This window comes from Erinaceus europaeus, chromosome 10 (assembly GCF_950295315.1).
Source record: "Erinaceus europaeus chromosome 10, mEriEur2.1, whole genome shotgun sequence".
In the NCBI taxonomy this organism is placed as follows: Eukaryota; Metazoa; Chordata; class Mammalia; order Eulipotyphla; family Erinaceidae; genus Erinaceus; species Erinaceus europaeus.
The window spans coordinates 17,670,425-17,686,163 of NC_080171.1; the positions used below are offsets into that span (position 1 = coordinate 17,670,425).

The following is a 15,739-nucleotide window of genomic DNA, read 5'->3' on the forward strand; positions in this document are numbered from 1 at the left end:
CCTGCTTCACGGCTTGTGAAGCTTTCCCTCTGCAGGTGGGAGCCAGGGATTGAACTGGGCATCCTTTTGCCTTTTTTTTTTTTTTTTTTTTCATCAGAGCACTGCTCAGCTCTAGCTTGTAGTGGGGGTTTAAACCTTGGACTTTGGAGCCTCAGGCATGAGTCTCTTTGCATAACCATTATGAAATCTAACCCTACTCCCAGGGCCCTTTTGCATTGTAATGTGTGATCTACCAGATACACCACCACCTGGCCCCCACCAAGCATTTTTTAATGTAGGGTGTTTTCACTGAACCTCACAATCACTCACCAAAGTAGGCAAAGACATTTTCATTTAAAAATAATAAGGAAATTTATACCTAGAAAAGATGGGGTAGCTTAACCAACAGCATACAATGACAAAATGGCAGAATTACGACAGGACGCAGACATTCTAACTGTTTCTTTTCCCCCTCCAGGGTTATGGCTGGGACTTGGTGCCTGCACTACAAATCCACTGCTCCTGGAGGCTATTTTTTCCTCTTTTGTTGCCCTTGTTTTATCACTGTTGTGGTTATTATTATTGTTGTTTATGTCGTTGTTAGACAGGACAGAGAGAAATGGAGAGAGGAGGGGAAGACAGAGGGGGAGAGAAAGACAGACACCAGCAGACCTGCTTCACCGCTTGTGAAACAACTCTCCCCTGGAGGTGGGGAGCTGGGGGCTTGAACTGGGATCCTTACACCAGTCCTTGCACTTGGTGCCATTGTCGCTTAACCTGCTAGGCTACCGCCCAACCCTGGCATTCCAACTGTTGACTTTTTTTTTCCCTTGATCAGCTGAGAATGTAAAGAGTATATTGTGGGTCAACAAAACAGCTCACTTGGGTAGTGTGCTGCTCTGCCGTAAGTGCGACCCAGGTTTGAGACCAGCCCCCACTGCATTGAAGAAGCTTCTGTGTTGTTTGTGGTCTCTTACTCACTCTCTCTTGAAAAAAAAAAAAAAAGTATAATGTACGTGTGGCATGACTCCAAACATCACAGAGCAGGTTCACCATCAGCTTGTCTCGCTCCCCTGACACCTTCCCTAGAAATGGCTTTTTCTCCCATCCAAGTACTAACCAGGCCCGACCCTGCTTAGCCTCTGAGATCAGGCGTGTTCAGCGTGGTATGCCGTAGACAAATGGCTTTTTCTCTATCACGCACGATAAGCTTAAGAGAAGCGTGCATGAGTTCTAATAAAAGTGAAGAGAAATCAGTGAAGTGAAAGAGCTGAGACCAGATTCTTTTCTTTTCTTTTCTTTCTCTCTCTCTCTCTCTCTCTCTCTCTCTTTCGTTCTTTCCACCAGAGCACTGCTCAGCTCTGGTTTATGGTGGTGCAGAGAATTGAACCTGGGACTTCGGAGACTCAGGCATGAGAGTCTGTTTGCATAACCATGATGCTATCTACCCTCTGCCCAAGACCAGAATCTTTTTATATCCTGATTAAATGAGAGACATGGGAAACAAAGATCGGAGTGAAACAGAGAATGTACATTTACAGTGTACATTTCACCACGCGTGAAGAGCTGGTTCCAAGTCCCCGGCCACCAAATGGGAGCTCCGCACATAAGCAAAGTTTTGAGAGCAGTGGCATTGTGCTGTAGTGTCTCTCTTTTCCATCTCTAAAAAGAAGTTCTCCAGAAATAATGAAATTATATAGGTACAAAGCCTCAGTGAACCCCCGGCAAAATAAACGAATAAAATACATAAAAAATAAGTTCTGCCTACTGGGTAGGTGGCAGTGTGCTGGGCTCAGTTAGTAGGCAGGTATCCAGCCTACTTCCATCAAACCAGAGGAAGCTCTGCATGAGAGCTCTTTGCTTGGCTCTGCCACACAGGCTTCTTCTGGCCTCTACTGACTGATCATCAGGCGGCAAGTGATCTGTGTACGATTCCGTCAGAGCCCTTCAGAGTAGGCATAATAATTCGACGGGAGCTTGAAAGGCCTGACATGAGAATACAAACCCAGGTCTCCCCAGTTTCTGATTCTTTCCAGTTTAACTGCCTTCCAGAGAAAATCGCCAGGCCACACCCATTTCCTCATGCCCCTGCATTCACCCTGGAGAGACCCACACTCTAGCCTCTAACTGCATCTGTGCATTCAGCTACTTTTCTACTATGAATGGGCTGCCCCCTTCAACATGTTACCCCAGGTTCTAACAACACTCTGCAACCCCACCTCCTGCTCCAGTTCCCAGCCTAGCATCCCTTCCCCATTCACAGTCCCCAAGGCTCCTTCCCCTCCTCTGCAACTCACATTCCTAGATGCTTCCTGGAAACTAACACCTTCCCACAATTTCCCAAGCGCCTATATGTACAATGTGAAATGACTGACTTCTAATCGTCTATCTTTTGGAATCCTCCACCAGGTGGTCAGTGGAGTAGGAATCTGCTCAGCAGTTGCATAACTCTAGGCAGGAAAATGATCTTACAGAAAAACAAAACAACAAGAAGAAGAAACAAACAAAAACTCTAGAAGAAATGTTCCCCGTCTTTGACCATCAGCCTCTTTCTGCCAGTTCCAGGACCCTCCCCCTGTTTGTCCACCCGAAGGAGGAGGGGAAGACAGTTGTACTTCGTGGCTTCTCTCTAGCACTCTGACCTTGACCTGGGGTCTTGAAGATGTGTTTCAGTGAAACTGATGATCCTCTTCCTGTTTGAGTTCTCTTTTGGGAAGGATGGAAAGAGCAGGAAGGGGGGCATGGAAGCACCAGTCCCTGCTGAAGTCCCTTTCTGCTGGGAATCTAAGTTTGCATACGAAGGTCAGGTGCTCTAGGAATGACAAGACTGCCCACACCCATGCCCGCATACATGGAGCCTCCTGTAACCGTCTGCACCTAGTCTATTGGAGCCTGGAAGCTCCTGGGGTAGCAGGGGCTAGGCCTCTGCGAGTGCGGTTAGCTGCGTTTCTCGAAGGGAAGGGCCAGGCTTGGTGCTCCCCACCCTCTTCTGGAAAGCTGCATATACGAATCCATGCAGCCTTTTCCACCATAAACTTACAGTAGCTTTGGGGGTGTCTCCTCTCACGGTGCCTTTGTTTCTAGACAGGCGCACCGCACCCTCCACCCTAACCCACCCCATAGCAGCTTCAATATAAATGCCCCGAGGAAGGAGGGGGTCCTCTGCTTCTAGACAAAATGGCATTAGCTCAAGCCTGTTTATTCCATCTCTGCTCCACAGCCCAAATGTATGCATGGGTGAGCTTGCCCAGTGTTTGCTCTCCAGAGCTCTCTCTGAAAGACAAAGCCAGAGCCCCTACAAGCTGAGGGGTTATGCTCCTCCCGTCGTCCTGCCCCTCCCCCAGCTCTGCTGAGCCATACCTGTCAGGAGCCTTGACCCACACACCCAGACTGCAGCGCACCGCGTTCTACCGCGCCGCTTCCAGCTGCCGCACTGTTCCACCGGACCACGGGGGCGGGCGGGGAGGCAAGCCGGTTTCCTAAGATGCTAATACAATGGCATCGTTGCTAATGCAGGGAGGCTGCGCAATCTCAGCCCCAGTCTCCTTGCCGCTGCCACTGGTGCTGCGGTGACGTTGCTGCCGGGGAGGGGGAGGGGAGGGGAGGGGAGAGGAGGGGTGGGGAGGGGAGGGGAGGGGAGGGGTGGGGAGGGAAGGGGAGGGGAGGAGTGGGGAGGGAAAGGAGCAGGCATGCCCACAGTACTGCCTCGCCTCCCGGCCGCCCTGTCAGTCCCTGGGGGCCCTTTAGCCTAGGGGAAGGGGAGGGTGGAGACAGGCAGCCGCAGAGGGCAGCCGGGCTGGGAGGGGAGGAGCTCAAGGTGGCAAAGAAGAAAGGGGAAAGGGCGCAGCTATTTATTATTCCTTTCTTGGTCTTGGGAATTTCAGGGGAAAGTCTGGGCTGGGGCTCTGTAGAGCTTCCTTCCTTCCTTGGGCCCCTCCCTCCTTTAGAGTTAGCTCGCAGCCTGAGAGCTCTCCCTCCTCTTTTTGCCCACAGTGAATGACTCCTTGTTTTCTAGCTTTTTCCTTTCACCGGGATTCCTGGCTAATCTCCGGGTGGAGCAGCCAGCCCTGGAGGGAGGCTGCCGGGTGGCCGGGTCGGCAGCCCACAAGCAGTAACGCCCAACTCGGTCCTGGGATGGCAGGTAGACTCAGCATCTGGGTGTGGCTCTCAGAAGAGAATGTCTTCTCTAGGCAGGGAACTAGTGAGAATTAGGAAGGATAGGCTGGCTGCCTAACACAACCAATCAGTTACACTCTGGGAGTCTGCTGAGGGTCTGCTAGTGTGGGTAGAGCTGTACCTCCCCCCTCGCCTCTGTCAGTTTTGGGTTGTGCTGACTGAGGTTGGTGGACCTGTGGTTAGACAGTTTATTCAGCGAAGTGGGGAGGCAGAAGCCTATCGTGGGTGGGGGGGAGGAAGACAAAGGAAAGGGTGTTGTCTCCCTTAGGCCAGAGAAAAATCTGCTTCTGCCTGTGGAGCGACCCAGTCTCCACCCACAGTTCTGGGTTGGTTCTCTGTGGAGTTATCAGTGCTCAGAGAAACCACAGCCAGAGGCAGCACTGCCCGTCCACTTTCTGACGCCACCCTTGAGCACAGAGATGGTGTCATGCCCGGCCTGGCCCTCAAGAACTAGCTTTTATAGGTCTCTTCCCAATGCTCACTACTATCTGGACTCTAACATGACCTTGGACTTGAGGGACCTAGGAAGAAGCCTTGAATCAACTAGGACCTTAGCAGTCACCTCTCAAAATTTAGAAGAGATGTAGTTATTTTCCTCTGCTTACATTTTACACCCTATGAGATGCATGTTCCCACTGTCAATATGTGGAGATGAGCTGAACTGCAGAGAGAACAGAAGTGATTAAAGACCTAAAGTGATTAAAAATCTAAAGTCGACAGTTTGTTCTGCCTTCCATCTTAATTCTTTTCCGCTACCAGGTTCCAGATGCTATCATGATGCCAACCTGACTTCAATGGGCAGACTACCCCACCAATGTGTCCTGGAGCTCTCACCTCCCCAGTTCCCCACCCCACTAGGGAAAGAGACAAGCTGGGAGTATGGATCGACCTATCAGCGTCCATGTGGAGTGGGGAAGCAATTACAGAAGCCAGACCTCCCACCTTCTGCACCCCATAATGACCCTGGGTCCTTGCTCCCAGAGGGATAAAGAATGGAAAAGTGAGGGGGGGGATTGGATACAGAGTTCTGGTGGTGGGAATTGTGTGGAGTAGTGCCCCTCTTATCCTATGATCTTGTCCATTTTATATATAAAAAAGGGTGGGGGTAGATAGATGCTGGGAAATTGTGCAATGGTTATGTAAAGAGGCTCTCATGCCTGAGGCTCCGAAGTCCCAGGTACAATCTCCCGCACCACCATCAGCCAGAGCTGAATAGTGCTCTGGTAAAAAAAAAAAAAAAAAAAAAAAAAGGAAAAAAAATCTGAGGGCTATGCAATGGCGCACCTGGTTGAGCACTCATGCTACAACTTGCAAAGCCCAGGTTCAAGTCCCTGGGCCCCACCTGCAGGAAGGATGCTTCACAAGTGGTGAGGCAGTGCTGCAGGTATCTCTCTCTCCTTTAAAATTTTTTTTAAAATTTATTTTCCCTTTTGTTGTCCTTGTTGTAGATATAATTGGTATTTTGATGATGCTGTTGTTGTTGGATAGGACAGAGAGAAATGGAGCGAGGAGGGGAAGACAGAGAGGGAGAGAAAGATAGATACCTACAGACCTGCTTCACTGCCTGTGAAGTGACTCCCTTGCAGGTGGGGAGCTGGGGGCTCGAACCGGGATCCTTAGCTGGTCCTTGTGCTTTGCACCATGTGTGCCTAACCCAATGTGCTACCACCTGACTCCCTCTCTCTTCTTCTATATCTCCCCCTTCCTTCTCAATTTCTCTTTGTTTCTATCCAATAAATAAAAAATAAAATATTTTTCAGTTGATTTTTAAATTTTATTTTATATATTTTAATTGGGGGATTAATGGTTTAAAAATAAATACAGTTATTGATATATATAACATTTCTCAATTTTCTCTAAAACACTCTCACCCCTAATCTAGGTGCTGTCTTCCACCATCATGCACCAGGCCTTGAAAGCACCTCCCCCACACCCTGTGTCCTTTACTTTGGTGTAATACACCAAACCCAGTCCAAGTTTTTTTTTAAATTATTTATTTATTTCCTTTTGTTGCCCTTCTTGTTTTGTAGTTATTATTGTTGTTGTCGTTGTTGGATAGGACAGAGAGAAATGGAGAGATGTTGGTCATTACGTCAGGTCCCCTGCTCCTGTGGTCTATTTACATAATCATTGTTTTGCCTGAGACCTGCCTTGCCTGCAGGGTATTGGTTTAATTCCACTAGTTAGAACCTTCACAACAGCTGCTATGGAAGCCTTCTGAGCTTTTTTTTTTTTCTCCACCCCTTCTCCTAGCCATTTCCTTTTCCCACTTGCCACTTCCAGTTAAAAAGATATAAAGGCGTTGTCTCCGATCAGTAAAGGCATTGCATTGCATTCCTGCTCAGCCACGAGTTCCTGGTCTCTTTTCTCTCCGGTGACGCTAGCCTGGCAGAGAGAGATGGGGAAGACAGAGAGGGGGAGAGAAAGACACTTACAGACCTGCTTCACCGCCTGTGAAGCGACGAGTGGGGAGCTGGGGGCTTGAACGGGGATTCTTACGCAGGTCCTTGCGCTTTGCCCCATGTGCGCTTAACCCGCTGCGCTCCTGCCCGACTCCCCGCAGTCCAAATTCTACATTCTGTTTCCTCCTACTGCTCTTACTTCTCAACTTCTGTCCATGAGTGAGATCATCCCATTGTCACCCTTCTCCTTCTGGCTTATCTCACTTAACACAATTCCTTCAAATTCCATCCAAGATGAGGTAAAGAAAGTCAATTCATCATTTTTTCTATCAGAGCACTGCTCAACTCTGGTTTATGGTGAGGTAGGGGGTTGAACCTGGACTTTAGAGCCTCAGGCATGAGAGTCTGTTTAGTTTGTTTGCATAACCACTAAAGCTATCTCCCCTGCCCTGAATTATCTTTCTCAGTGGCTGAGTATTATTCCACTATGTATATAAACCACAACTTTCACAGCCACTCATCTGTTGTTGGACACCTAGAGCCACCTTCAGTACTTGTTTGAGGGGCTATCGTCCCTTGATGCTCTGAATCAGGAAACAATGAGGAAGGAAGAAGAGAGGCTGCAGGTCATGAAACTAGCCATTGAGTGATCTTGGAAGGGGTAGCTGAGAAGAGTGGAAACAGTAGCACTGCACTTCCCTTTCCCTTAGCCCACATACAGGCTGTACAGGGGTGGAGGTAGAGAAGAGGCTGTGGATTAGGGCAAAGTCCCTCTCCATGGCCAAGTAGTTGGATTGCTAGCTTCCCAATGTAAGAACTTGTGGGGCCAGGTGGTAGCACACCTGGTTGACTGTACATGTTACAATTTGCAAGGACCTGGGTTTGAGGTCCCAGTCCCCACCTGCCAGGGGAAGCTTTACAAGTGGTGAAGCAGGGCTGCAGGTGTCTCTCTGGCTCTCTCCCTATTACTCCCCTTTCCCTCTTGATTTCTGGCTGTCTCTATCCAATAAATAAATAAAGATAATTTAAAAAAAAGAGAACTTTGGGCCTAGGATCAAATTCGGGTTAGGTGGTCCAGGAGGTGGCGCAGTGAGAAAGCTTTGGACTCTCAAGCACGAGGTCCTGAGTTTGATTCCTGGCAGCACATGTGCCAGAGTGATGTCTGGTTCTTTCTCTCTCCTCCTCTCTTTCTCATTAATAAATAAATAATATGTTAAAAAAATTCGGGGTCAGATTCTCTGTTCCTAATATGTCTTTTCAACTTGTATGAGAGAGAGAGAGAGAGGAGAGGAGAGGAGAGGAGAGGAGAGGAGAGGAGAGGAGAGGAGAGGAGAGGAGAGGAGAGGAGAGGAGAGGAGAGGAGAGGGAACACCAGCCAGACCACAAAACTGGCATATGCAATGCTGGAGACCAAGACCAGGACGTCAAGCATGCAAATCTGCTATTCCACTCCCTAGACACCTGATATTTCTGTGCGGCTAAGCCTGTATTAGACAGCAACAACTCCAAAAATGTTTGCAGCTGTCTACAGAGAGAAGGTGGCAGTTCTCAAACCTTCGCTGCTCGGCTAACTATACCACATCATCAGATTGCTACCTATCCTGCACCTCTGCCAAAGACTCACAGTGCTTTTGCTGAAAGAGCAAATTATTTTCTGGCTATAAGCAAAACGCAAATACTGGGCCGGGTGGTGGTGCACCTAGTTAAGCGCACACATTACAGTGCGCAAGGCCCTGAGTTCGAGCCCCCAGTCCCCACCTGCAGGGGGAAAGCTTTGCAAGTGGTGAAGCAAGGATGCAGGTGTCTGTCTCTCTCCCTCTCTATCATCCCCTTCCCTTTCGATTTCTGGCTGTCTCTATCTAATAAATAAATAAAGATAACAAAAAAATTTAAAAATGCAAATACTGTCATGTATAAACCTTAACTGTCTTCCAATTCATCTTCCCACCTGCAACTTAACTTCCTAGTGCTGCCAGATCCAACTCCCTAAAGTGCCATCTTTCTGCCCTTTATAATGATTTGCCATCATGCAGGGAATCAAGATCAAAACCCTTATTTTGGTTTACAAGGTCTTCCACTGGGGCTGTCTAGTTCCTCTCAGGCCTTCTTCAAACCTGTTTCATAAGCTCATTTCCACTTTGTTGTCTTTTATTATTTTTATTATTGTTATTATTATTATTACCAGAGCACTGCTCAGCTCTGGCTTATAGTGGTACGGGGGATTGAACCTGGGACATTAGAGCCTCAGGCATGAGCCTCTTTACATAACCATTATGCTATCTAGCTCCACCCCTCTTTTTTTTTCCATTCAGATTCTTGTGCTTGTTATGCTTAGCTATCCTCAGTTCCAGTATCTAAAACCTGCTACACCCAAATCAACTTCTTGGACTGCGATCCTCCTCCATCTCCTTTTGCCCCTTCTTTTCCTCCCTTTCCTCCTTCCTCTCTTCTTCCTCCTCCTCTTTCCTCTTCCTCCTCTTCTCTCCTCATCTCCCCCGCCTCATATTCTGAACCTCTGGCTGCAAAGTGTTTATTTTACAGACAAAAAAGCCAAGAAACAAAACCACCAAAAACCAAAGGAAAAAAAAAAAAACTTATAAAAGCCAGGGGATGGGTACAGAATCAACTTCTATGTTGCAAAGTAGCATCATTAAAAAACAAAACAGTGTGGTCCAGGAAGTGGTGCAGTGGATAAAGCACTGGACTCTCAAACATGAGGTCTTGAGTTCAATCCCCAGCAGCACATGTACCAGAGTGATGTTGGGTTCTCTCTCTCTCTCTTTCTCTCTCTCCCCTAACCCTCTCATAAGTAAGTAAAATATATAAGAAAAACAGCACCCCCCCCCCCAATCATTCGCAGTTCTGTGGCTCAGCAGATAGGGTACAGGGCCTGCCAGTGTGAGGCCCCATTTTTGATCCTCAGCACTGCATATGCCAAAGTGGAGCATGGTCACCTCATAAAATAATAAGTCCAAAAAATCAACAAGATTCTCACCTCAACGATTATGGCCTTTCCATAAAGGAAAGCGTGCTGCCACTACTTCCCTCATTTCACTGCCTACAGATGCAGACTTCATCAGGCACAAGCATGTTTTGATGAAGTGAATTATATGTCCTTGATTAGCACTGGTTTTATGCCTAGACTGCAAAGTTCAAGTTATTTCATATTTGTATCTCTAATAGCCAACATATATGACAGCATAATTTATATTTTACATAACACCTACCACAGTGCTTAACATATGGACAGTGGTCAACTCAAAGATTTGTTGAACAAAAGTAGTCTAAAAAGAGATGTCCACTGAGCAGAGATGACAGTGAATAGTGAGTAGATCTAACTCAAAAGACTTGTAGTTCATGTGGGGGAAAAAAGTTCTTATTAGAAGAAAATTTATGAAGGAATGAAGACTCTTCATGAGTTGGTCAACCCATTCTTAGATATGATACTAAGTGTATAAGCGACAAGAGGAAAAAGAGGTAAGGTTGGACTTAGTAATTTGGTGGGGGGGGCTAGGCAGTGGTGCACCTGATTGAGTGCACATGTTACAATGCAGAAGGATCCAGGTTCAAGTCCCTGGTCCCCACCTGGAGGGAAAGCTTCATGAATGGTGAAGCAGTGCTGCAGGGAATCTCTTTCTCCTTTCCCTTCCCTTTCCTCTTCCTTCCTTCCTTCCTTTTTTCCTTCCTTCCTTCCTTCTCTCTTTCTAGTCATTTATTTATCACTGGATAGACAGAGAGAAATTAAGAAGAGGGGGAGGTAGAAAGGGAGAGAGAGACACCTGCAGCCCTGCTTCACCCTTTGTGAAGCTTTCCCCCTGCAGGTGGGGACTGGGGGCTTGAACCTAGGTCCTTGCTCACTGGAGCATGTGAGCTCAACCAGGTGCACCACCACCTGGCCCCTAAAAATAAAAATTTTAAAACAATTTTTTAAAGGTAGAAGCAGAGAGTGAAAGATATGTATGTGAGTGTGTGTGTGTGTGTGTGTGTGTGTGTGTGTGTGTGTGTATTTGGTCCTATCCTCTTCTATTGAAACCTTTTTCCAGCTGACTTTGTAATATAAACCCTCTTTGCTGTACTACTTTTAAAAAAGATTTTATGGGACCGGGTGGTGGCACACCTGGTTCAGCGCACATGTTACAGTGCTGAAGGACCTGGGTTTGAGCCCCTGGTCCCCACTTGCAGAGGGAAAGCTTTGCAAGTGGTGAAGCAGGGCTGCAGGTGTCTCTCTTTCTCTCTCCCTCTCTATCTCCCCTACCTCTAGATTTCTGACTGTCTCCAATAAATAAAGATAATAACAAAATAAATAAATAAGATGTTATCAGAGAGAGAGAGAGGGAGAGAGAAAGAGAACTGCTCAATTCTGGCATATGGTGGTGCTGGGAATTGAACCTGGAATCTGTAGGGCCTCAGAAATAACAGTCTGGTATACTAGTGCTATGTATTTTCCCACCCCCTAGTTGTATTTATCAGCTTATTCTTTGTTTATTGTATAATAAAACAAACCTGGACCATATTTACTATTTTACAGCTATTTATCCCTTTCCCTTTCCCTTTCCTCTTTTACACCTGCAGCACTGCTCTACTGCTTGTGAAGCTTCTCTGGCTACAAGTGAGGACAAGGGGCTTGACACCAGGTCTTTATATGATAACATATGCGCGATCCCCTGGCACCAGGTCTTTATATGGTAACATATGCGCGATCCCTGCTTATATTCTTTTCTTAGTGTGGCGTTTGGGTGAATCCAGGTCTCACGCGTGTACCCTACCCACCATGGAGCCCGATCCCTCTCTTATAAGAAAATACATGTAAGGAGTCGGGCAGTAGCGCAGCGGGTTAAGCGCACGTGGCGCAAAGCGCAAGGACCTGCGTAAGGATCCCGGTTCGAGCCCCTGGCTCCCCACCTGCAGGGGAGTCGCTTCATAGGTGGTGAAGCAGGTCTGCAGGTGTCTGTCTTTCTCTCCCCCTCTCTGTCTTCCCCTCCTCTCTCCATTTCTCTCTGTCCTATCCAACAACGACGACATTGATAACAACAATAACTACAACAACAATAAAAAGACAACAAGAGCAACAAAAGGGAAAATAAATAAATTAATTAATTGAAAAATACATATAGATGGCAAGAGTCAGACTGAAAGTCTCTTTGACCTATGAATTGATTAGTTCTCCCTATTGTGTTGACTCTTAAGTCTTATGTTTTTCCTGAATTTCCAGAATCAAATTTACAATAGCCTATTAAATGCTTCTTTCAAATAACATTTATTGTATTTTTTAATTGTTTTATTTAATCCATATATGTAGTCCCTGATTTATGAACTTTATGTTCTTTCACCTTTATCATAGCATGAAAATAATATACATTTGGCAGGAAATGTATTATAAATTTTGATCTTTGGGTCAGAGAGAGCTCACTGGTTTGGTGCATTTCTCACCACATGTGAAGCCTGGGTTCTAACTTGGCACCACCTGGGGATGCCATGGGGCAGTGGGGGCTGGGCAAGCTCTGGTGTGGTGGTGTGTCCCCATTTACATGAAAAACTTGACCTAGGACCCTTGAGAATGCGCTTGCAGCAGGCCTGTCTGTGCAGAAACACCTTCTACGGACTATGGATTGTTCACTTTCAGCACAGTACTCAAGAAGTTACATGAGACGCTGAACACTATTTGGAAACTATTACTGTGGGATCCAGGAGATGGCACAGTGGATAAAGCATTGGACTCTCAAGCATAAAGTCCCGAGTTCAATCCCTGGCAGCACATGTACCAGAGTGATGTCTGGTTCTATCTCTCTCCTATCTTTCTCAATAATAAATAAATAAATAAATAAAATCTTTTAAAAAAAACTGTATTACGTTATTATTGAGTAATCTACCTTTGCAACTGTCATGAAATTGAGCTTATATTGGAGGGTTCTGCACAACTGTAGTAGGCTAAGGTATGTATTCTGAGCATGTTTAAGGGAGGTCAGGTTAAGCACTGATGGTATCTAGTAGGTTAGCTACCTAAAATGCATTTTGACTTATCTTTTTAAATTTTTAAAATTTATTACCTTTATTTGTTTATTGAATAGAAGACAGTCAGAAATTGAGAGGGGAGAGAGGGATAGAGAAAGTGAGAGACAGAGAGACACCCACAGCACTGCCACACCACTTGTGACGCTTTCCCCCTGCAAGTGGGGACTGGGGGCTCGAACCTGGGTCCTTGCACATTGTAACATGTGTGCTCAACCAGGTGCTCCACCACCCGGCTCCGCATTTTGACTTATCTTATTTTCAGTTTCTATTTTCTACTTAGTCCTTTGTCATTGCTGGGTCTTCACCACTGTAGACTGACTTTTATATAGAAAGATCATTTTAAATCGAGAAGCTCTGTTTTTCACCTGTTATGGTAACCACTTTCATTATTTCATTGTATTCATGTAACTACTCTCTAAGTATCACTATACATATATATTTTTTAAAACTTTTTTTAATATTTATTTATTTTCCCTTTTGTTGCCCTTGTTGTTTAACATTGTTGTGGTTATTGATGTTGTTATTGTTGAATAGGACAGAGAGAAATGGAGAGAGGAGGGGAAGACAAAGAGGGGGAGAGAAGGAGAGATATCTGCAGACCTGCTTCACCGCCTATGAAGCGACATCCCCTGCAGGTGGGGAGCCAGAGCCGGGGCTCGAACTAGGATCCTGACGCTGGTCCTTGCACTTCACACCATGTGCACTTAACCCACTGTGCTACTGCCTGGCCTCCTTGTTGCGTTTTTTCAAATCAGAGCACTGCTCATCTCTGGTTTGTGGTGGTGCTGAGGACTGAACCTGATGAGGATTGTTTTTTTCTGAGGCGTCTGGTGCTAACAGGTCGAGTGCTAGGCGATGCTGAGTGTGGAAAAGTGCGCATGTCGACGTGGGGAAAGCCTCTTTCAGACCGGCTAGATCAGGCATCTTTGTACCCTGATGTGCTGCTACATGTTTACTCTTGGGGAGGCCTAAAGATTTCTAAAGATGTTGAGGCATCTCCACTAGCGGGTCTAAGTAACAGCCTTTCTCCACGGCTGGGTTAATTTCCTGTGAGGTAGGATCAAAATTTTTTCTCATGCTGTGGGAACAGATTGGTTTGCTATAATATATTCAGAATAAGACATTTTAATGTATTTGTAAAATCAGGAGAAAGAACAAGAATAAAATAAAGATGAAGACGTCAAAAAGAAATGATCGGAGGTCAGGCGGTGGCACACAGGATTAAGCACACAAAGTACGAAGGGCAAGGATCTCGGTTCGAGCCACTGACTCCCGCCTGCTAGGGTGGAGGGGGAGGTGGCTTCACAAGTGGTGAAGCAGGTGCTGGTGTCTATCTTCTCTTCTCTTTCTCTCTCTAGCCCCACTCTCTCAATTTCTGTCATATATATATATATATATATATGGCAAAATTGGCTACCAGGGTTCATAGTGCAGGCACGAAGCCCCACTGATAACCCTGGAGGCAGAAAAAAATATAAGCTTGGGATTTGACAGGCTTCAGTGGCAGCTGAACCAGTCTCTTAAATAAAAATAAATAAAGATATGAAAGTATCAGATTTACAGTTTTCAGAAAGTAAAGGTATTCCCTCACTAGTTCTCAGAATCTATTCAATAAAAACACCAAAGGAATACAAATTTAAAGGTTTTTTGTTTTGTTTTTTTGTTATCACTGGGCTTTCACTGCTCTGGACTGACTGGAGACACAGAAAGAGGGAGAGACCCCACAGGATGGAAGCTCCACCCACAGGGGTCACATGGCAGGAGATCATCCTTTTGCTCCCTTAAGGAAGTTGATTTTCTGGAAAAATGTCGGTGGAATTTCTTCAAACTTAGCAAAATAAGGGTAGAAGAAAGGAGTCTCTAATGAAAGTTGGGAGGCTAAGTTGAAATTTCTGTAGCAAAATTCCTACACTCTTAAGGTTATTGATTTATTTTTATTTTTTGTGAGAGCATTGCTCCTCAGCTGGTGGTGCTGAGGAACGAACCTGGGACCTTTGGCGCCTCAGGCATGAAAGCCTTTTTGCATAACTACTGTGCTATCTCCCTAGTCCAGTTCTTTCTATTCTAGAATGCCAACTATCAGACTTAATTGACTTTCCCCAGCCACACCCCCATTCTATTACTTCTTCTTCAGAAATTAAACTAGTCCAAAGAAAAGATGGTCAGATTTAAATATTTGGGAATTCCTTGTTGAAAATGCCAGCTTGCTGCAACTGTCCATCAGACAAGTTCACTGGTACAGAATTTCTAGTGTGTGTGTGCCACACACATTGGGGCCTTGTGCATGCACTATATACCACGGCACACTGCACCTGGGTCAACTAACTTCTTTCCTTGCTTTTTTTTTTTTTTTTTTTTGCCTCCAGGGTTATTATCAGGGCTTGGTGCCTGCACTATGAATCCACTGCTCCTGGAGGCCATTTTTCCCATTTTGTTGCTCTTGTTGTTGTCATTATTATTATTGTCATTGCTGTTGTTGTTGCTGGATAGGACAGAAAGAAATGGAGGGAGGAGGGGGAGAGAAAGATAGACACCTGCAGACCTGCTTCACCGCCTGTGAAGGGATCCCCCTGCAGGTGGGGAGCCGGGGCTCAAACCGGAATCCTTTGGCTGGCCCTTGTGCTTTGCGCCATGTGCGCTTAACCTGCTGTACTATGCCTGACCCCCGACTTCCTTTTTTTTTTTTTTTTTTTAAATTTCAGATAGAGATAGATGGACAGACAGACAGAAAAGAAATACTACAACACCACTCTACCATCCATGGAGTTTTCCCTGGTGTCATGTTGCTCCTGTGTGGTGGTGTCAGGCTTCTCAACCAGTGGTAAGATGTGCTCTACTGGGTAAGTTACCTCCCGGCTACCCAATCAGCTTTCCAATGCTTCATTATTAAATGTGGATCAGCAGCCAAAGGAGGCTATCCTACTGCAGACTTTCTTTTGAGCACAGAAATAATACTTCCAGCTGAATTCAGGAAAATCAGTTTGCACAACTGCTCTTCACTTCTGCCAAGGTTCTATCTTTATGGGACATGAAATCTGATGAAGTCTGAATTCCCTGCAAGGCAAGTACTTCTCTCTGAAGTGTGCAAGAGATGCTGAAAGATGCAAAATGGACAAAGGTAGAACACGAGACCACAGCACCAGTCAGTTCTGACAAATGGCAGTGCTGTA

At 46.0% G+C, this 15,739-nt stretch overlaps 1 protein-coding gene across 7 annotated transcripts in view; it reads right to left on the reverse strand.

Annotated features, from left to right (window-relative positions):
- Nucleotides 1–15,739, reverse strand: part of RUSC2 (RUN and SH3 domain containing 2) — a 77,827-nt gene that overhangs the window by 29,763 nt on the left and 32,325 nt on the right. The window contains exon 1 of one of the 7 annotated variants that reach the window (XM_007522824.3): nt 3,340–3,544. The exons of 5 other annotated variants lie outside the window; for them this stretch is intronic. The gene's annotated coding sequence lies outside the window, so the exon portion shown is untranslated. Of the gene's footprint in view, nt 1–3,339; nt 3,545–15,739 lie in introns of those variants that run through there. One more of the 7 variants, XM_060199224.1, reaches the window with a different exon arrangement.